Here is a 15,907-nt window from a genome sequence, read left to right on the forward strand (position 1 = left end):
CTTTCCATAAGAGGGAGATTGGAAGGATTGATTTGTGCATGGAAAAACACTGGAGGCTGATATCTTGTTTGGGGGTGCAGGGACCTCCCCAGTTAGAGTCTTTGTGCTTGTTATACCTGGCATTCGAATTGTCCCTTAAACAACAGGGAGTCGTGGAATCACCTCGCGGTGTCATCTTATAGGCCTAAGAATAGAAACAGCACAATTCAGCTAATGGAACAAATGCCTTTAAGTGCATCTTGCTCAGATGTTCAACAACATTGCCTCTCTTTCACTGTTTTCCTTTAAGATGCCTCTTAAGTTGGCTTAAGTTGTCAACATAGTTCATGTTATCCTGTATGCCATTTTCCAAAACAGCTATCAATGCTTTGAGGCAGGTAGAATGCTGTATGTTTCACCTCTGAGTAGATATTCTGCCTGGCGGGATGTCTTGTCTGTAGTAGGTGTTTCATAAATGGTAATTGGGTGGCACTGTGAGTTAAACCACTGCTTTGATACCTGTTTCCCATATTAGAATTCCTGGGATTGAATCCCGCCTACTGTTTCCATCCACTTTTCTGCTAATGCGATTGAGAGGCTGCGGCTGATGGCCCATGTACTTGGGTTCCTGTCGTCTGTAGGGGAGAGGTTCCTGTCACCCACATAGGGGATCTTTTGGAGTTCCTGGCTCTTGATGTCAGCCTGCCTCAGACCCAACTAATGTGGCATTTGGGGAGTGTACCAGTGAATGGAAGATCTCTTTATCTCCTCCCTTTCTATTTTTAAAGTAAACAAATATAAATAAAAACTCCCAAAATAAAATGATAACTCACAAAATGAAAGGAGATCCTTTTTTAAAAAAGATTTATTTTTATTATTTTTTTATTGGAAAGGTGGATATACAGAGAGGAGAGACAGAAAGGAAGATCTCCCGTCCAATGATTCATTCCCCAAGTGAGTGCAACGGCCAATACTATGCCAATCCGAAGCCAGGAGCCTCTTCTGGGTCTCCCACGCGGATGCAGGGTCCCAAAGTTTTGGGCCGTCCTCGACTGCTTTCCCAGGCCACAGGCAGGGAGCTGGAAGGGAAGCAGGGCTGCTGGGATAGAACCGGCGCCCATATGGGATCCTGGGGCGTGCAAGGTGAGGACCTTAACCACTGCGCCACCGCGCCGGGCCCGAAAGGAGATACTTTTAAAACAAAGCCACCTGGATAAAATTTGGTCTGTGTAGCTCACGCCACACCTGAATGTCCCATTTGAAGGCATCGGCAGCCAATCTTAGGCCATGCCAAACTGTTTAAGTGATCATCTCCCTAAATGTCACTAATTTCAATGGCATTTTTGACAAAGATGTCTGAAGAAAATTGTTTTTTGTTTTTAACAGAAAGTCATTTAGCAACAGCTTCTTGCTCAAACCGTAGGCCAGAGTGCTTCAATGGTGACTTTGGTTTTGTTAGTTCATTTGAATTGTTGCTGAAGTCATCTGCTGGGTAATACTGATTTGAAAATGGTTTTTCCAAAAAAGCCTTTATCTTGAATTGAGTGGCTTAACACGACTTCTCAAACCTGCAAAGTTTTTACAAAAGAATGTTCTTACATTCAGTTAAGGCTAAGCTGCTTCCTCCATTTGAACTCCTATTAATTGATCTTGACAGCTTCAGCTGGCGAATTTTGAGGAATTCCAAGTTAATCTGCTCGGTCTTCTGTACAGACACGTTGGCAACCTCTTGCTAAAGAGTCGAAGTTCTCAGTCCTTTCATGGAAAGGGAAATCTGTGAGTGCAGAGGATACAGTCCTAGGATCTGCATATTGTAGAGTAAGGAGAAGAACAGGAACTGTGTAAAATGAGGTCACAGCTGGTGATGGCTGGCTATTGTGGCTTAGCTATTGAGGCCAGGCTAAGCTGTTTATCACCCGATGTTGATACAATGAGACATGTCCAGAAAGAATCCTTTGGAAATACGTGCGGAAGTCACAAAAGATAAATCTGCCTTCATGGATGTGGCAACGTCTGGGCAATGTTTAGTCCCACAGAAGGGCGGGGCTTGTCCTTTGCAAGAGATTAAATGGTTTTCGAGCATGTATTTAATCCTTAGAAAATTATGGGCCGAATGCTTTGCAAAAGTGTCAGAATTAACTAAAGATTTCTCACAAGTTGAGCTACCCACTAATCAAGGTCATGTAACTTATTTCAAAGATGACAGAATTCAAAAGGTGTGCTCAGAATGCTATGTAAATGCACCGATAATTCCTATGTGTCAAAAGTGACAGCCGATCTGGCTCCTGTTAGCTTTGGCGTCTCCTCAAAAGCTGTACTGGTGAAAGCTGGGCTAGACACAGGCCTGGAGAACTTCAACTTGGCACATTGTTGGGGTCCATGCAGTGGATGTGGGGGACACGAAGGTGTGAAGAGTGTCGTCCCATTGCAGGCAGGGCCGCAGGGAACTTCCCGCTGTTTGGCAGGGCCCTGCGGACGTCTCTGCAGCCACCTGAATGCAGCTCCACCTTTTTTTGCATGGACACCGGACCACCCCGCCAGGGAATTCTAATCCATCCAGGCATTGTTTGCTATTGTGGGGCTGGCCTTTTGCTCAGTGTGAGCTTGGAGATTAATGTAGGTGACAGCTCTTGCAAAAGGGCGTTCTATTATTCCTACTGTCTTGGCTGTCCCCATTGACCTTATGCTAATCAAGGGACCAAGATTGAGATCTTGGATAGAAGATAAGTAGGATAAGAATTGTAGCAGGAACTTTTATTGTTTCTAAATAAAAACTAATGGCAGAATTATCCTTAGAAATTCCCAACTTGACCATGATGTAAAAAGTCTGAGCCAGAGTTTGACTGATTTTGTATAAATAAAGCGGACAGCTTTCCCGCGTTGTCCATTATGTTCATGTGATCCTAGTGGTCCGTCTTTCTTTCCTCTTTGCGCCTCATCCACGCACCCTTCTTGAGTTCCGAACTCAGCTGGAGCTGGACTCTGGCAGCACATCAACCCTGACACCTGAGGTTAAGTCACAGAGGGAACAAACTTGTCATTTTTCCCATTCTCCTCTCATTTCCTTTGTCCTCTTGCCCTCCACTTCACTCCTCAACCCTTGATCGCCAGCTGGAGGAAGTGGATGGGTGAGGAGAATCTGTGCCTGATTGTTAGTTTAAGGTGTCTTAAGCCTCAACACAATCCGAAATTTTAATCAATAATAATAGTATGCTAAATAGGTTCTAGCTGGGTGACTTGGGGTACTTCCTGGTCCTCTCTCAGAACATCAGTTTACTCTCCCCCATTCCTTGGTGCAGGTTCTTGAGACTGGCTGATGATTAAATCAGCTATGAGATTATGCCTGGAACAGCATGTAAAGGATGCTGTGCAAACTCAAGCAGAGGTTCACACAGAGTCCCAGGGTGTCCTTCCCACCATGTCGCCCGGCAGTTCAACCACACAGGTTCACCAGGCAGACTACGGAATGAACCACACTGCCACTTCGAATCCCAAGGATTTACAAGGTGCCAGCTGAATGCCAGCCTCTGTGAAAGCACAGTGGGGACACCACCCAGATCACAATCTTCCTTTGCTTACACATTGGTGGGTTTCCCTTTTCTCCTTCACATCCAGCGCTACCTTCCCATTCAAATCACCCCCACCTCCCCTAACCCACCCATCAGGGCAGCCTACAAAGCAGCATGCCCCATGCAGGGCCTGGGTGCTTCCTGTCTCCCCTGGGCGCTTGTTGGGACCCAGGTCATGCGGGTTTCTGGGCTCCTCCAGAGAGGAAGACAGGTGAGGGGGAGGCAGTCTTCTGTCTGGTTCTTGGCTGGCTCCTGGCGAGCATCGAGCCCAGCAGCCATCTGTAAATACTGATATGGGGGGGTGGGGCAACCACACAGCGAGGTCCTTCACTGGAGGATCCGTAAGGCCTCCTCTGCTCACGAAATTTCCCAAGCAAGGCAGGGTTCCAGCTTCACCTTTTCCTAAGTCACCCCAGGAACAGGACTTGTCCCACCTGCTGGCAAACATGGAATAACTCCACTGAGACTTAACCTCTCCAATGCCTGGCTTGGCAGTTGGCAACTCCACCTGGCCTCTCTGGATACCAGTCGCAGTTCTGACTCCCGATTTACCATCTTGCCTCTCTGAAGCCAGGTGATGACTCACTCAGGTGGTTAGGTCCCTACTACCTACATGGAGACCCGGATGGAGAGCCGGCTGCTCTCTAAGTACGGCCCAACTGCGGGGCGGGTGGAGCGCGCACTCCCAGTCCCTGCGCCCTCGCTGCTTGAATCAATGAGTAAATAAAACTTGGGAAACAATAATGCCTCCTCTCCCTGCACGTATCCCCACAAGCACAGGTCTGGAGAAACTCTGGGGCCCCGGCGGGAGAGCCCGGGCAGGGCGGGCAGGGCGCGGGGCGGGAGGAGCCGGAGCCGCCGCCCCCTCCCCTCCCCGCCCGGCGCGCCCGGCCCTCCCCCTGCGCGTCCTCCCGTGGTGGATGGCGGCGGCCACAACCGGAGCCAGCGCAGCTCGTAAGTGACCGGTCCCAGGGGGCAGAGACGGGGCTGGGTGGGCTTCCCTCGGCGCCCTGAACAATCCGCAGGGAAAGTTTGCGCTTGGGGACTCGGGCTCCCCTGAGCCTCTGGACTCCCAGTATGCTGCTGTGCCCCGTCACCCCGTGAGATGCCGTGGTTCCTGAGGCACCCCGACAGGGCTTACCCTCCTTCCCTGTGCGCCCGGGGCTGCTGCTGTTGCCCGGGTGCGACTGGAGAGAGGATAGAAAACTGCCGAGACGAGGCTGTGGACTGCGGTCGGTGGGCCAGCAGCCGGCGGTCGTTGTGCCCCGTGCGCACTCCCTGACTTCCCAGATCTCTGACTGGGTCCTTCGTCCCTCCCTCGGGGGGCTCTGGGTCGCCCACCCCTGGAGACCCTCGCTCTCGGCCGGCGGGCTCCCGTTATTCGCTCTGTTGCACACCCCCACTTCCCCGGACGTGTGCCGCAGGCTCGGACCCCCGGCTCGCCCCTCGCGCTGACGACCCTTCCTCACCTCCACGCCAGGGCCAGGCCCGGGCCCGCAGTCACACGCCCTGCCGCGCTTGCCCCGCGTCCTCTGCAAGGTTGTGTCTTCTGTGGTAGATGGCGTGGGCCTGAACCTTGTGGGTGTAGGGAGAAATTTAACTTCTCTTAGTTTTACTATTTCTGCTGGTTAGGATTCTTTGTTGTTGTTGTTTTTCAACCTCCCTGACTATACTTTCCCCCCCAGTAGTAATGGCCTTTGTAATTGTGAAAGAAACAGGAGACAAAAAGCATAAAAAAGGAAAGAGAAGGCATCCTAGCTGAAAGTGCTGTGTAGCTAGAACCTGATTTTTGGCAAGTTAAGACTGAGCTCAGGCCACACCGCTCGCTGTAGGTGGCTTTCCAACTACCCAAACAGGTGATCTGCTGGCTCCAGGCTGCAAGGTCCCATTTCTCCCACATGTGTCCCAGCGGTTGTTGGCATTCCCAGACTGCACCCCGCCTCCTCCCCCGACCCCAGTCCTCCACCTCCCTCCCTTCTGCCCCACTCCTGCTTTGTCTCTCACAGACAGAAGCAGTACAAACAAGGCAGTGGGAGACACAGGAATGAGTGGGGCCACAGGGAGAAAACAGCCTCCCCTATTTTAACTCCGGGGCTGTGGCTGCCAGTGGACTCGGATTGGGTGGGAGAACTGTTGCTTGTTTGGTGTGGTTTTGATGTGGGCTGGGATGATGGTAGATTCAGTGTTTCCATGGCGGGCTTGGTTCTGTGGCTGCTTAGAAGGAGCTTATTCACTGTTGGACGGGTCTGGACAGATCAAGTGTAGCGTCTGGATTCATCTGAACTGATTTTGCCAACCCCTTCTCACCCAGACCTGGAGCCGCCCCCTGTGGCCTGGGTGTGCTTCACGTTAAAACCCTTTGCTGAGGAGTGAGCTGTGTAACAGCTGAGTACACAGGGGCCTGGTAACTGAATTGTTACTGCTTTACAGAACATGCTGCCCAAGACTTGAGCCATGAACAGTGAATGTGGCTGTAGCTAACATATTCAGTCAGACTCTGACTGAATAAGGCGTATGGGCCCATTGGCAATAGGGTTGTGAGTTAATTCACTTCGTTGCAGATAAAGGAGTTTATCTGGAAAAGGCTGAAATTCTCTGCACTGATTCAGTCTGCCCAGTCCTCATGACTGTGCAGTCCGTAAGGTTTGATTGTGGCCTCGAAACATCAGTGATAAGGAAGGGTTGTGACTTCCACTGAAATAGCGAACCCTTAGGTTTGTTTGGCCCTGCTGCTTAGACAAACAATGTATTCAGATAAAGATCTTCAGTCTCTTCCCCTTCCTAAGAATTTGTAAATAGTATGTTTAATGCCCAGGAAGTCCAGGCTTTTACTGGTGGGAGAGATATGGCCTTTCTTCCTTGGGATGGCCCTTGTGCTACCTGCCGTCCAGCTGGGGGGTTTGTCTGCAGTCACATGGCTAAGCTTGGAGCCCCAGGATTGGCAGCTCCTTAGTGAAGACCGTTCAGGGCCCCTGAGCTCAAGAGAGATTGGTGCCCACGGCGAGATGGAACCTACACCCTCAGAGAGTCCACAGATGGCAGCCAGTTGTCATCCTGGTGGGCCAGATGAGTTGGAAATACGTGAAGTATGGGACCTGCAGGCGGAGCAAGCTAAGTGAGGTTCATCAGGAAGTAAAATTACCTCTGGGGACGTTAAAAAAGGCATGCTGTGTAAGAGTGAGGAATGGCATGAGATGTAGGATATGAAGTTAAATTTAAAAAGCAGATTTTTAAAAAAAGATTTATTTATTTTTTTATTACAAAGTCAGATATACAGAAAGGAGGAGACAAAGGAAGATCTTCCGTCCACAGATTCACTCCCCAAGTGAGTGCAATCGGCCGGTGCTGTGCCAATCTGAAGCCAGGAGCCAGGAACTTCCTCCAGGTCTCCCACGTGGGTGCAGGGTCGCAAAGCTTTGGGCCATCCTTGACTGCTTTCCCAGGCCACAAGCAGGGAGCTGGATGGGAAGTGGAGCTGCCAGAATTAGAACTGGCGTCTGTATGGGATCCCAGTGCATTTAAGGTGAGGACTTTAGCCGCTAGGCCTCGGTACTGGGCCCAAAAAGCAGATATTAAAATACATGGAAAATATTGGGATTATAGGCACCAAAGTGGACAGTGCAGTTGTACCTGCTTTTGATTTTCTTTGTTCTTGCATGTGTTGTTCAGCTTTCTTACAATAATAATAACTGACACAAAGAAGCAGTTAGGGGTGGTGTTTAATTGAAAACACTCTTGAGGTAAGGACTGCTATTATTTTCATTTTGGAGATTCAGAAACTGGGATGAGAGGGTCACACCCAAAAGGTTGCACAGCCTCTGGGTGTTAGAATCAAATCTTGGGTTCAGGTCAGTAGCTAAGTCCTTATGCCCCCATTCCTACTGTCTACTGGCTGCGTGTGCTTTGTTACAAGCAAAAAGGTCGGTAGGAAAGAGAGTGGGAAATATTTTATGCTGTAATAGAAACTGGTCTTTTGGTTAATTGTTAAGTGCCACTGCCAGATTTCTGCTAACGAGTTTTAGAAAGTAGCGGGGAAAGGTCTGATCCTGGCTTCAGGCTGGCCCAGCTCTGCTGTTGTGGCCATTGGGGGATTGAACCAGTGGATGGAAGGTCTCTCTCAGTGTGTGTGGGGGTGTATATGTGTGTGTGTATTTCCCTCTCTCTTTCATGCCACTCTGCCTTTCAAATAAATGAATAAATCTTTAGAAAAAAACTTTAGATACGACTGATTGAGAACCCAATCATCTCATCTGATGACTTAATTTTATAAATAATTATTGATGACTGTGGGTTTTCTGTTTCTATTTTTTTGTTGTTGTTGTTGTTAGAAAGGCAGATCTACAGAGAAGCAGAGACAGAGAGATCTCCAGTCCGCTGGTTCATGCTCCAAACAACCTCAACAGTCAGAGCTGAACTAACCCTAAGCCAGGAGCTTCTTGCGAGTCTTCCACATGAGTACAAGGTCCTAAGGCTTTGGGCCAGTCTCTGGTGCTTTCCCAGGTCACAGACATGGAACTGGATGGAAAGGGGAACAGCCAAGACATGGACTGGCATCCATATAGGATGCTGGTGCTTGTAGGTGGAGGATTAGTTCGTTAGCCACTGCACTGGCCCCTTCAGTTTCTTTCTATGTGATGTGAGGACATGAGGTTGTTTTCTTCAGTCTCTCATGAAGGTCATGCTCTGCTTACTGCAGAGACCTTGAGGGGCCACATGGAAACACACACATGCATATCCACTGTTGGGCCTGGAGCCCACTGCTGCTGAGGGAATGCGAGGAGAAGTCTCCGCACCGCTGTGGACCACCGCCTTCATCCCAGGCGCTGCAGCCTTGGCAGGCTGCTTTGTTCTCTCTCTGGCCACATGTGCTCAGTCTAGAAGAGAATGAATTTCCCAGATCTCAAAATCTTTGTGGGAGATTGCATGAAGCACCCTGGTGTCATGTCACGGAGGGTGTGTGAGGGGAGCATCCTGAAGTCTTTGTTGAAGCAGAGCCCCTGTGGAAAGCTCCCTGCTGGGCAGCAGGCTGTCTCTAGTGTTACAGAGGGATTTTTGCTGAGCGCTTGATTCCTGGGGTGGCGCCATCTATGGGATTGCAAGTATGAATATAGTCTGCTTGTAACATTTAAAGAAGTCCATTGAAAGAGATCTTCCCCATCCCTCCCAGTGAACACTGCTCTTGGAAGGAAACCAAACCAGCCACAGTCCTGGGCTTTCCCCTCTGACCTAGGAGATAATGGGAAAGAAATGGGCTTTGAAATCAAGCACTAGATGTGTGGCCTTGGGTAAGCTATGTAATGTGGCTGAGGCTGAGTTTCGGTCTCTCTAAAAAGTAGCAACTGAAATCGACCTTGAGTCCTGTATGAGAGTGCTTGGGTTTGAGTCCTAAGCTGGAGCTGAGTTCAGCTTCCTGCCAGTGTGCACCTGGGAGGCAGCAGGTGATGGCTCAAGTACTTGGGTCCCTACCAGCATCCGCATGTGAGTCCCACATTGAGTTCTCGGCGCCGCCCCCTCTCCCTACCTTAGTTAAGCTTGGTCAGGTCATGGCTGTCAAACTAATAAATGAGAGACTTTCTCTCTTTCTCTCTCAATTCTCTCTCTCTGTTCGCCAAAAAAAAGAAAATTAGTGAAATAATAAGGAAATAATGTGGGCTACATGTTGGTTGTGTGTCAGTGTGTCAGATGTTGGTCTCTTCTTGTCATCTCCCCTCCCCGCAAACTAGGATTGTGCTTCAGAAAGTCTCATTAGAGGGACTCTTGGGAAGAAGCAAGGGTTTTATTGCTAATCAATTTTGACTTCTCTTGGTTAAGTATTGCCATTTTGTGGCCTTCTCAACCTGTAGCTAGATCCTTTTGCAAAATGACAGGGTTGTTATGTAACAACTAAATTACATCTTAACCAGAAATCATGTTTTTTGCTTTATTTATTGGTGCTCTGGTCCTTTAAGGAAGATAATGCCTTTTATTTCATTATTAAAGGTAATATATGAAACACAAAGACACTAAAGTGTGTGTGGTGGGGTAAGGTGTGACTATAGGGCTGCTTTAGAAGTCTGAACAATTGAGTGGGATAGGGTGGCGCGTCCCCAAAGATGAGGTGGCCTAGGAGATCAAAGAGCTAAAATGAATGTTTTAGAATTTTCTAACACCTACATTCTGCCAATTTCACAAGGATCCTTTACCTGAGTCCTATGCAATCTGTGTTTGTCACTTTTTGCAAGTGCCTTACCACAGATAATAATAGTAAAGATGATAGCTATGACTGTTCTTAAGTAGAGGAAAAGATCCTTGTGAAAACAAAACATAATTGGAATTACAGATGTGCCTCTGTATACGTCTCTGTGGCTCAAATCACAAAAATAGCTTTTCCATTACAGAGCGCAGCCGAGAGTCGTGGAGGCCGCCGGAGGATCTAATGCGAAGCAGCTGCGGCCCAAAAAGTCCCAGATGGGGTTATGGCACCGGCCTCCGTTCAAGCCTTTGCCTGTTTCTTGCTAGGTCATGGTCATTCCCCTTTAGGGCCAGTTTGGAGGCCCTTCCAGATCATTATTAATGCTGCAAGCCCCGTTCTTGTTGGCTTCGGTTTGATGTTAGCATCAGCCCAGAGGAATGGTTTCATTGCAAGTCTTTGCACCTGAGTACCTCCCTCTGTGCAACTCTGGGCCTGCCATTTGTTTGTGGCTTGAAGCCAAGTCTTGTAAATGCTGTGAGACATCCAGCACCTCTGCAAGTCATGGCTTCCGTGGAAGGTGCCCAGCTGGGGTCAGGTGATCCTGCTTTTCTAAGAAAACTATTCTGTTAAGAAAACAAACAAAAAAAATGAGCAGGCTTTACTGAAAGCCAACTGAGTGGTCAAGTCAGAATCCTCCAATTCCAAGAAGGCTCAGATGTGCCTAGAACAGCAGTTTTCTCCAATAAGGCAAGAAAATATGACGGGGTTTCTGACCTCATTTTCCTTATCAATTGCCTCTGAGTGTAAAAACCCTAAGAGAGTGACTGTCTTAGAGCACACACCATGGGGCTTTGCCCACTTTAAACAGTCCAGATCTTCTGGAGAGCTACGTGCTTCTCACCCACATCATCCCACTGCCGTCAGATATTCCTGCTTAACCACTCCCACGTGTGTGTCCATGTGGGCCAGCCCTGCTGCGCACCCTCACCACATGTGGCCTGCTGATGGCCTGTGTGACTGGAGGGGCTAGACTGCTTTTCTGATTCGTGGCAGGGCACTGGTCAGTTCACCCGGATGCTCCGTGTGTGTGTGTGTGTGGAGCATGCAGGAACTGCCCACGTGGGACAAGTGCTGGCGGGCTGCAGTCTTGGTGTCCTGGCTGGCCTTGGACTTCACTGTGCATCACCTGCTTGCTTTAACTTCTCTCTGGAACTTGATTTCTTTTGCGTGTCTGTGTTGCCTCACTTGAACTTGACTGCTGTGGGTTTCCTGGGCTCTGACCTGACTCTGTTGAGGACTTCTCCACTTCCACCACTCTTTTCCTCCTGTTATGGCCTCTGCTTTCTGAGCAGCTCCTGTGATTGGGACTGCCACCTTTCACAAGGGGTCATGACCACAGTTGACAGAATCCTCTGAGCCACCAGGTCCCTGTGGGGAGTGATGAAGCTGGTGTCACTGTTCTGCAAGCTTTGGGGAAGTGCCCCATGCCACAAAGAGATGAGCATGGCAAACAGTTTCTTTTATCTTCTTTTTTTAAAAGATTTTTTTAAAATTACAAAGTCAGATAAACAGAGAGGAGGAGAGACAGAGAAGAAGATCTTCCATCCAATGACTCACTCCTCAAGTGAGTGCAATCGGCCAGTGCTGTGCCGATCCGAAGCCAGGAGCCAGGAACTTCCTCCGGGTCTCCCACATTGGTGTAGGATCCCAAGGCTTTGAGCCATCCTATATTGCTTTCCCAGGCCACAAGCAGGGAGCTGGATGGGAAGTGGAACTGCTGGGATTAGAACTGGCGCCCATATGTGATCCCAGCACGTTCAAGGCGAGGACTTTAGCCACTAGGTCACGCCACTGGGTCGTCTTTTATCTTTTTATCTTAGACTTGGCATAGGTATTTGGCTTGGAGATTAAGATGCAAACATTCCGAGCCTGGCATGATGGTCTAGTGGCCGGATCCTTGCCTTCCATACACTGGGATCCCATGTGGGCAGCAGTTCGTGTTCTGGCTGCTCTGCTTGCTGTCCAGCTCCCTGCTTGTGGTCTAAGAGGGCAGTGGAGGACGGCCCAAAGTGTTGGGATCCTGCACCCATACCGGAGACCTGGAAGAAGCTCCTGGATCCTGGCTTCAGATTGGCTTAACTCCAGCTGTTGTGGCCACTTCCTTTGACTCCCTTTCTCTTTATGGATCTGCCTTTGCTATAAAAATGGATAAATGTTTAAAAAAAAATAAGAAGATTCACACAGTGCATTTTGGGGTGGGAGACTGGGTTTAATATCTGGCCCCAGCTCCTGACTGCATCTTCCTGTTAATACAAACCCTAAAAGGCAGCGGTGATGGCTCATGTAATTGAGTTTCTGCCACCCTCATGGGAGTTGTAAACTGAGTTTTTGAGTCTTGACTTTAGGCTGCTGCAGGCATGTGGGGAGTGAACCAGTGGTGGGAACTTTTTGACTCTCAATGAAATAATGGAAAAAAAAAAGTGTGTGTGGGCAGGCTCCACCAGGTTCAGCCCTGGTTTCTTCTACCTCAAGGTGTTTTGCAGGGCATCACGTAAGGCAGTGGCCTTGGAAGGCTGTGAGAACAGAGTGCTCCCAGGGATTCCCATGTGTGCCTCTCCCCATATCACTTGTAACCCTGACTCCCCACTCGCACTGTTTCCGTCTGCCTGCAGGTCAGGCTCTGCTCCATCCCCTGGCTCTGCACAAGCACTCATCTCTCTACATGTCTTACTGGACCATTTATGTCCACCTCTGAGATTTGGCTTCTGTCTTCCTGGAGGCCTTTTCAGCCCCTAGGACCAACAGCCCCAGGCTCCTCATCACAGTCACACTGCCCACCCCCACCAGTCTCAGGCCTCTGGCTTTGAGGCCCCCCGGAGCTCGGCATTCTGCTTCAAGGTCTTAACCTAAGGTTTGAGGATTGCCCCTGCAGGCAGAATGCACTGGTGAAGTGGACTGTGGCACTTTCATTTACAGCAATGAGAAGCATGGTTTGAAGACTGCTCAGCTGCCATTGTTGAAAGGAAAGAAGAATGAAGTTAGGAAAAAGTGACTCACACCTACATGGGTGACCCACCCCAGGCATAGGTCCTTATGCAAAGTCTTGTACTTTACTGAGAATATTCACAGAGCATGGAGTAGGTGCTTTGGGAATTTCTTTTGAGTCAAAGAATAAGTGTACACAAACTATAGGAAAAGGACCCCCAAATGTATTCAGAACAGAAGCTAAGGTAGTCACCTTTCCTCTTGACTGCAATAGAAAAATTGTACAAGTGGAAAACCAGTTTAGAAGTCATGTTCCTCTTAGCTGTCACCTGTTACCATTTTACCTCCCTTACTTCCCTTCTCCCTCCTTCATCAAAAGAAATGCTAGAAAGAGAAAGTGCCTGCTGAATATTCCAAACTTGTCCAGCCTTAGCCTAGAGCCAGAGAACCACCTGCTTTCCATTAAGTGGCATGAATGTGGGACTTTCATTTTCTTGGCCTCAGCATGTAGCATGTTCATAATGAGCCCTTAGATCTGGACAGGGCAGCAATGCCTAGACCAAGAGACAGGACCTAGGTTTGCCTAAAGTAGGCCAGGAACCCACCTCCTGCCTACAAAAACAAACACAGAAACACAGAGCCAGGGAGCACAGCTGGCTGGGGTGCAATGCCCCGAGGGAGGCAGGCACAGTAGCCAGCACAGAAGCCTGGGGTCAAAGCCATCTCAAGGTCATTGGCTGGGGCTGGGTGTATTTTCCAGGACACTCTGCACATGTGCCTCACAGTGGGAAAGTGTGGGAAGCCCCAGCGCTGCTCACCATGTTGTCTGAAGGATGGCTTAGGAGAGCAGTGTTTACCCTTGAATGAAAGCCAGCAGGAAGCTAATGTGGGGCTCATGGGAGAGGGAAGAGCTTAATTTCGTCTGGATGATAACTAGATGACCTCACTCAGAAAGTAATGAGGTCCCTATCCATGGAAAAGTTTGCTGGGCAGCTGGGTAATCCTTCATCAGGGCTGTCGTATTAAACATTCCCACATTGTGCAGGTTGGACACTGCTGAGCATTTGTTTGCCTTTTTCTAAGAGAAGCATACTTTTGCTTTTCACGTCCTCACCCAATCCAGTTAAGTGCAATGCTGTCTGATCTCTCAGCTGTAAGCCCAGTCTACTCTGTGGTACTGGGAGCCAGCTCTTGGGAACTCTGTCCTTTGCCTGTCCCCTTGAAAGTTGTGTTTCCTGACTTAGGCCTTGTGTGCCAGGATGTGGCCTGGCCAGGGCTCCTCAGGGACCATCCCAGGATGTAGCCTGGCCAGGGTTTCTCAGGGACCATGACAACATGTGTTGTCCAGGGAGTGGACCTGTTTCTTCCTTATCACACCTCTCTTGCTTCGAGCTGATCTGGAAGAGCCAAGGGCAGTGAGGCTTGGTTGCTGCTTACCTGCTCTTGTCACCTCAGGTGATGGACGATGTTTGACTTCCTCTCACATCATTTTGCTCTGCCATGGCTTCTGGAATGAATCCCACCTGACTACTAGACTTGGGAGACACTTTTCTGTGCTGGAAACTTCCCTGGTTTTCCATCTTTGTTTTCCCAAGAGCCTCATAGTCTACCCCAAATGTTGGCTTTCTCACCCTTCTATTCCCCTTTCATTTTTCTTTTTAAAAATCTGTTCTTTCTCAGCACTCCCTGCCTGCTAAAAACAATAATATTACCACTTGTGCAATGTTTTTCTTTTCAGATTCTTTGCTGTCCTGGCATCCTGCTGGAAAGGAATGTGGGGTAGCTTGTAAGCTCCACTATGCATATGAAGAAAAATGTTCAGAGAGGTTAGTTTCCTGGCAAAGCCAATAAGGCTGGCATCCAGGGTCCCTCACTTTTCCTCCCAGCCTCTGTCCTGGAGAACACACTGTATTTGCTCACAGGCCTGCAGTCACAAAGAACAGCAAGCTTGTCTTTGTGTGTGGTCATTGTAGCAGAAGAATTTCCCCAGGAAACAATCCCAGGGCTCCAGAGACTGGCAGTCTAAGGCCACCCTGAGATAAACTGACAAGAGCAACAAGAGCTAAGATAGAACTCATCAAGTGCCTCAGGGTTTTCACAGACTTCCAAAGCCATTGCCTTGAATGATATCTTCCAAGATGGCTTGAGGTAGAAAACCCATAGAAGGCACAGGTGCAGGTGAGTGTCAAGGATGGAGTAGGGGTAACATTTTCAGAAGAGCACAGGTGGGAGGGACCAGTCCTGTGGTGGGCTGACTTGGGAAAACCTGCAACTGGAAGTATGATCGCACTGTGTGAGTGCACTGAAATGGTTAGACAGGAAAGGCAAGCTCTGTAGACCTCATCTTGGGAGCAGTAATCCTCACATGTGATTAGAGTTTGAGGAGGCCTTGACAGCTACCTGCTGGAAGGGTTCTGGGTTCAATCAGAGACAGGCAGAACTGGAACAGTACCTCCCAAACACTGGCTTTGCAGCTCCCAGGCCAACGAGACAGCTGAGGGGACTTCACCCAGATGGACCTATGTGTGCTGTGAGCAGGAAAATGAACTCTGCTGGAGAGGGGTGTGGGGAGAGAGCAGAGGTCAGGGGAGACCAGCCAGCCCTCAGAGGCTGGATAAGCCTTCTGCCCTGCTGGGCTGGATCTGTAGGGAGTTTGTGGGCTTCACAGGGCAGGGTTGTGTGGAGGCACTCTGATGGACGTGGCCTTAGGAGAGACTTCTTGAGGAGTCTGGGAGTTACTTAAGTTTGACTCAGATTGGGAAGATGGAGAGAGATCTTCAATATACTGGTTCACTCTCAAATGACTACAGTAACCAGTCTGGGCCAGCATGACGTCAGGAGCCAGGAGCTGGAGTTGGGCATTGAACCCAGGCACTCCAGGAAGGGATGCAAGTGCCTTAGCTGACATCCTAACCAATAGACTGAGCACCTGTCCTAAGTCTTCACTTCATTCTGTTGCATTGGGGATGAGATTTCAGGATAGATTTTGGGACAAGAATTCTGTCCCACAGCAGTAACTGCTGTTGTCCTTTTTTTTCATACCTGAGGAAACCAGAGGCAGTGAATTGAGTTGACTTGCTCCATGTCACACAGTAATGGTAGGGCTGGGGCTGAAACACAGGGTTCAGAGCTCGTGTCTGTGCTGAGTATGCTGCTTATCTCAGAAGCCAGCCCTTGGGAAACCTCCATGCTGTAACCATGC

At 49.2% G+C, this 15,907-nt stretch overlaps 1 protein-coding gene across 2 annotated transcripts in view; it reads left to right on the forward strand.

Moving 5' to 3' along the window:
* The window catches only part of STON1 (stonin 1), a 56,266-nt gene that overhangs the window by 10,850 nt on the left and 29,509 nt on the right, over positions 1 to 15,907 (forward strand). Inside the window, exon 1 of one of the 2 annotated variants that reach the window (XM_040993704.1) lies at positions 4,473 to 4,502. The exons of the other annotated variant lie outside the window; for it this stretch is intronic. The gene's annotated coding sequence lies outside the window, so the exon portion shown is untranslated. Of the gene's footprint in view, positions 1 to 4,472; positions 4,503 to 15,907 lie in introns of those variants that run through there. 2 annotated transcript variants of the gene reach the window in all.

The sequence above is a fragment of the Ochotona curzoniae genome, unplaced genomic scaffold (assembly GCF_017591425.1).
Source record: "Ochotona curzoniae isolate NIBS_2020 unplaced genomic scaffold, NIBS_Ocur_1.0 contig_883, whole genome shotgun sequence".
NCBI lineage: Eukaryota > Metazoa > Chordata > Mammalia > Lagomorpha > Ochotonidae > Ochotona > Ochotona curzoniae.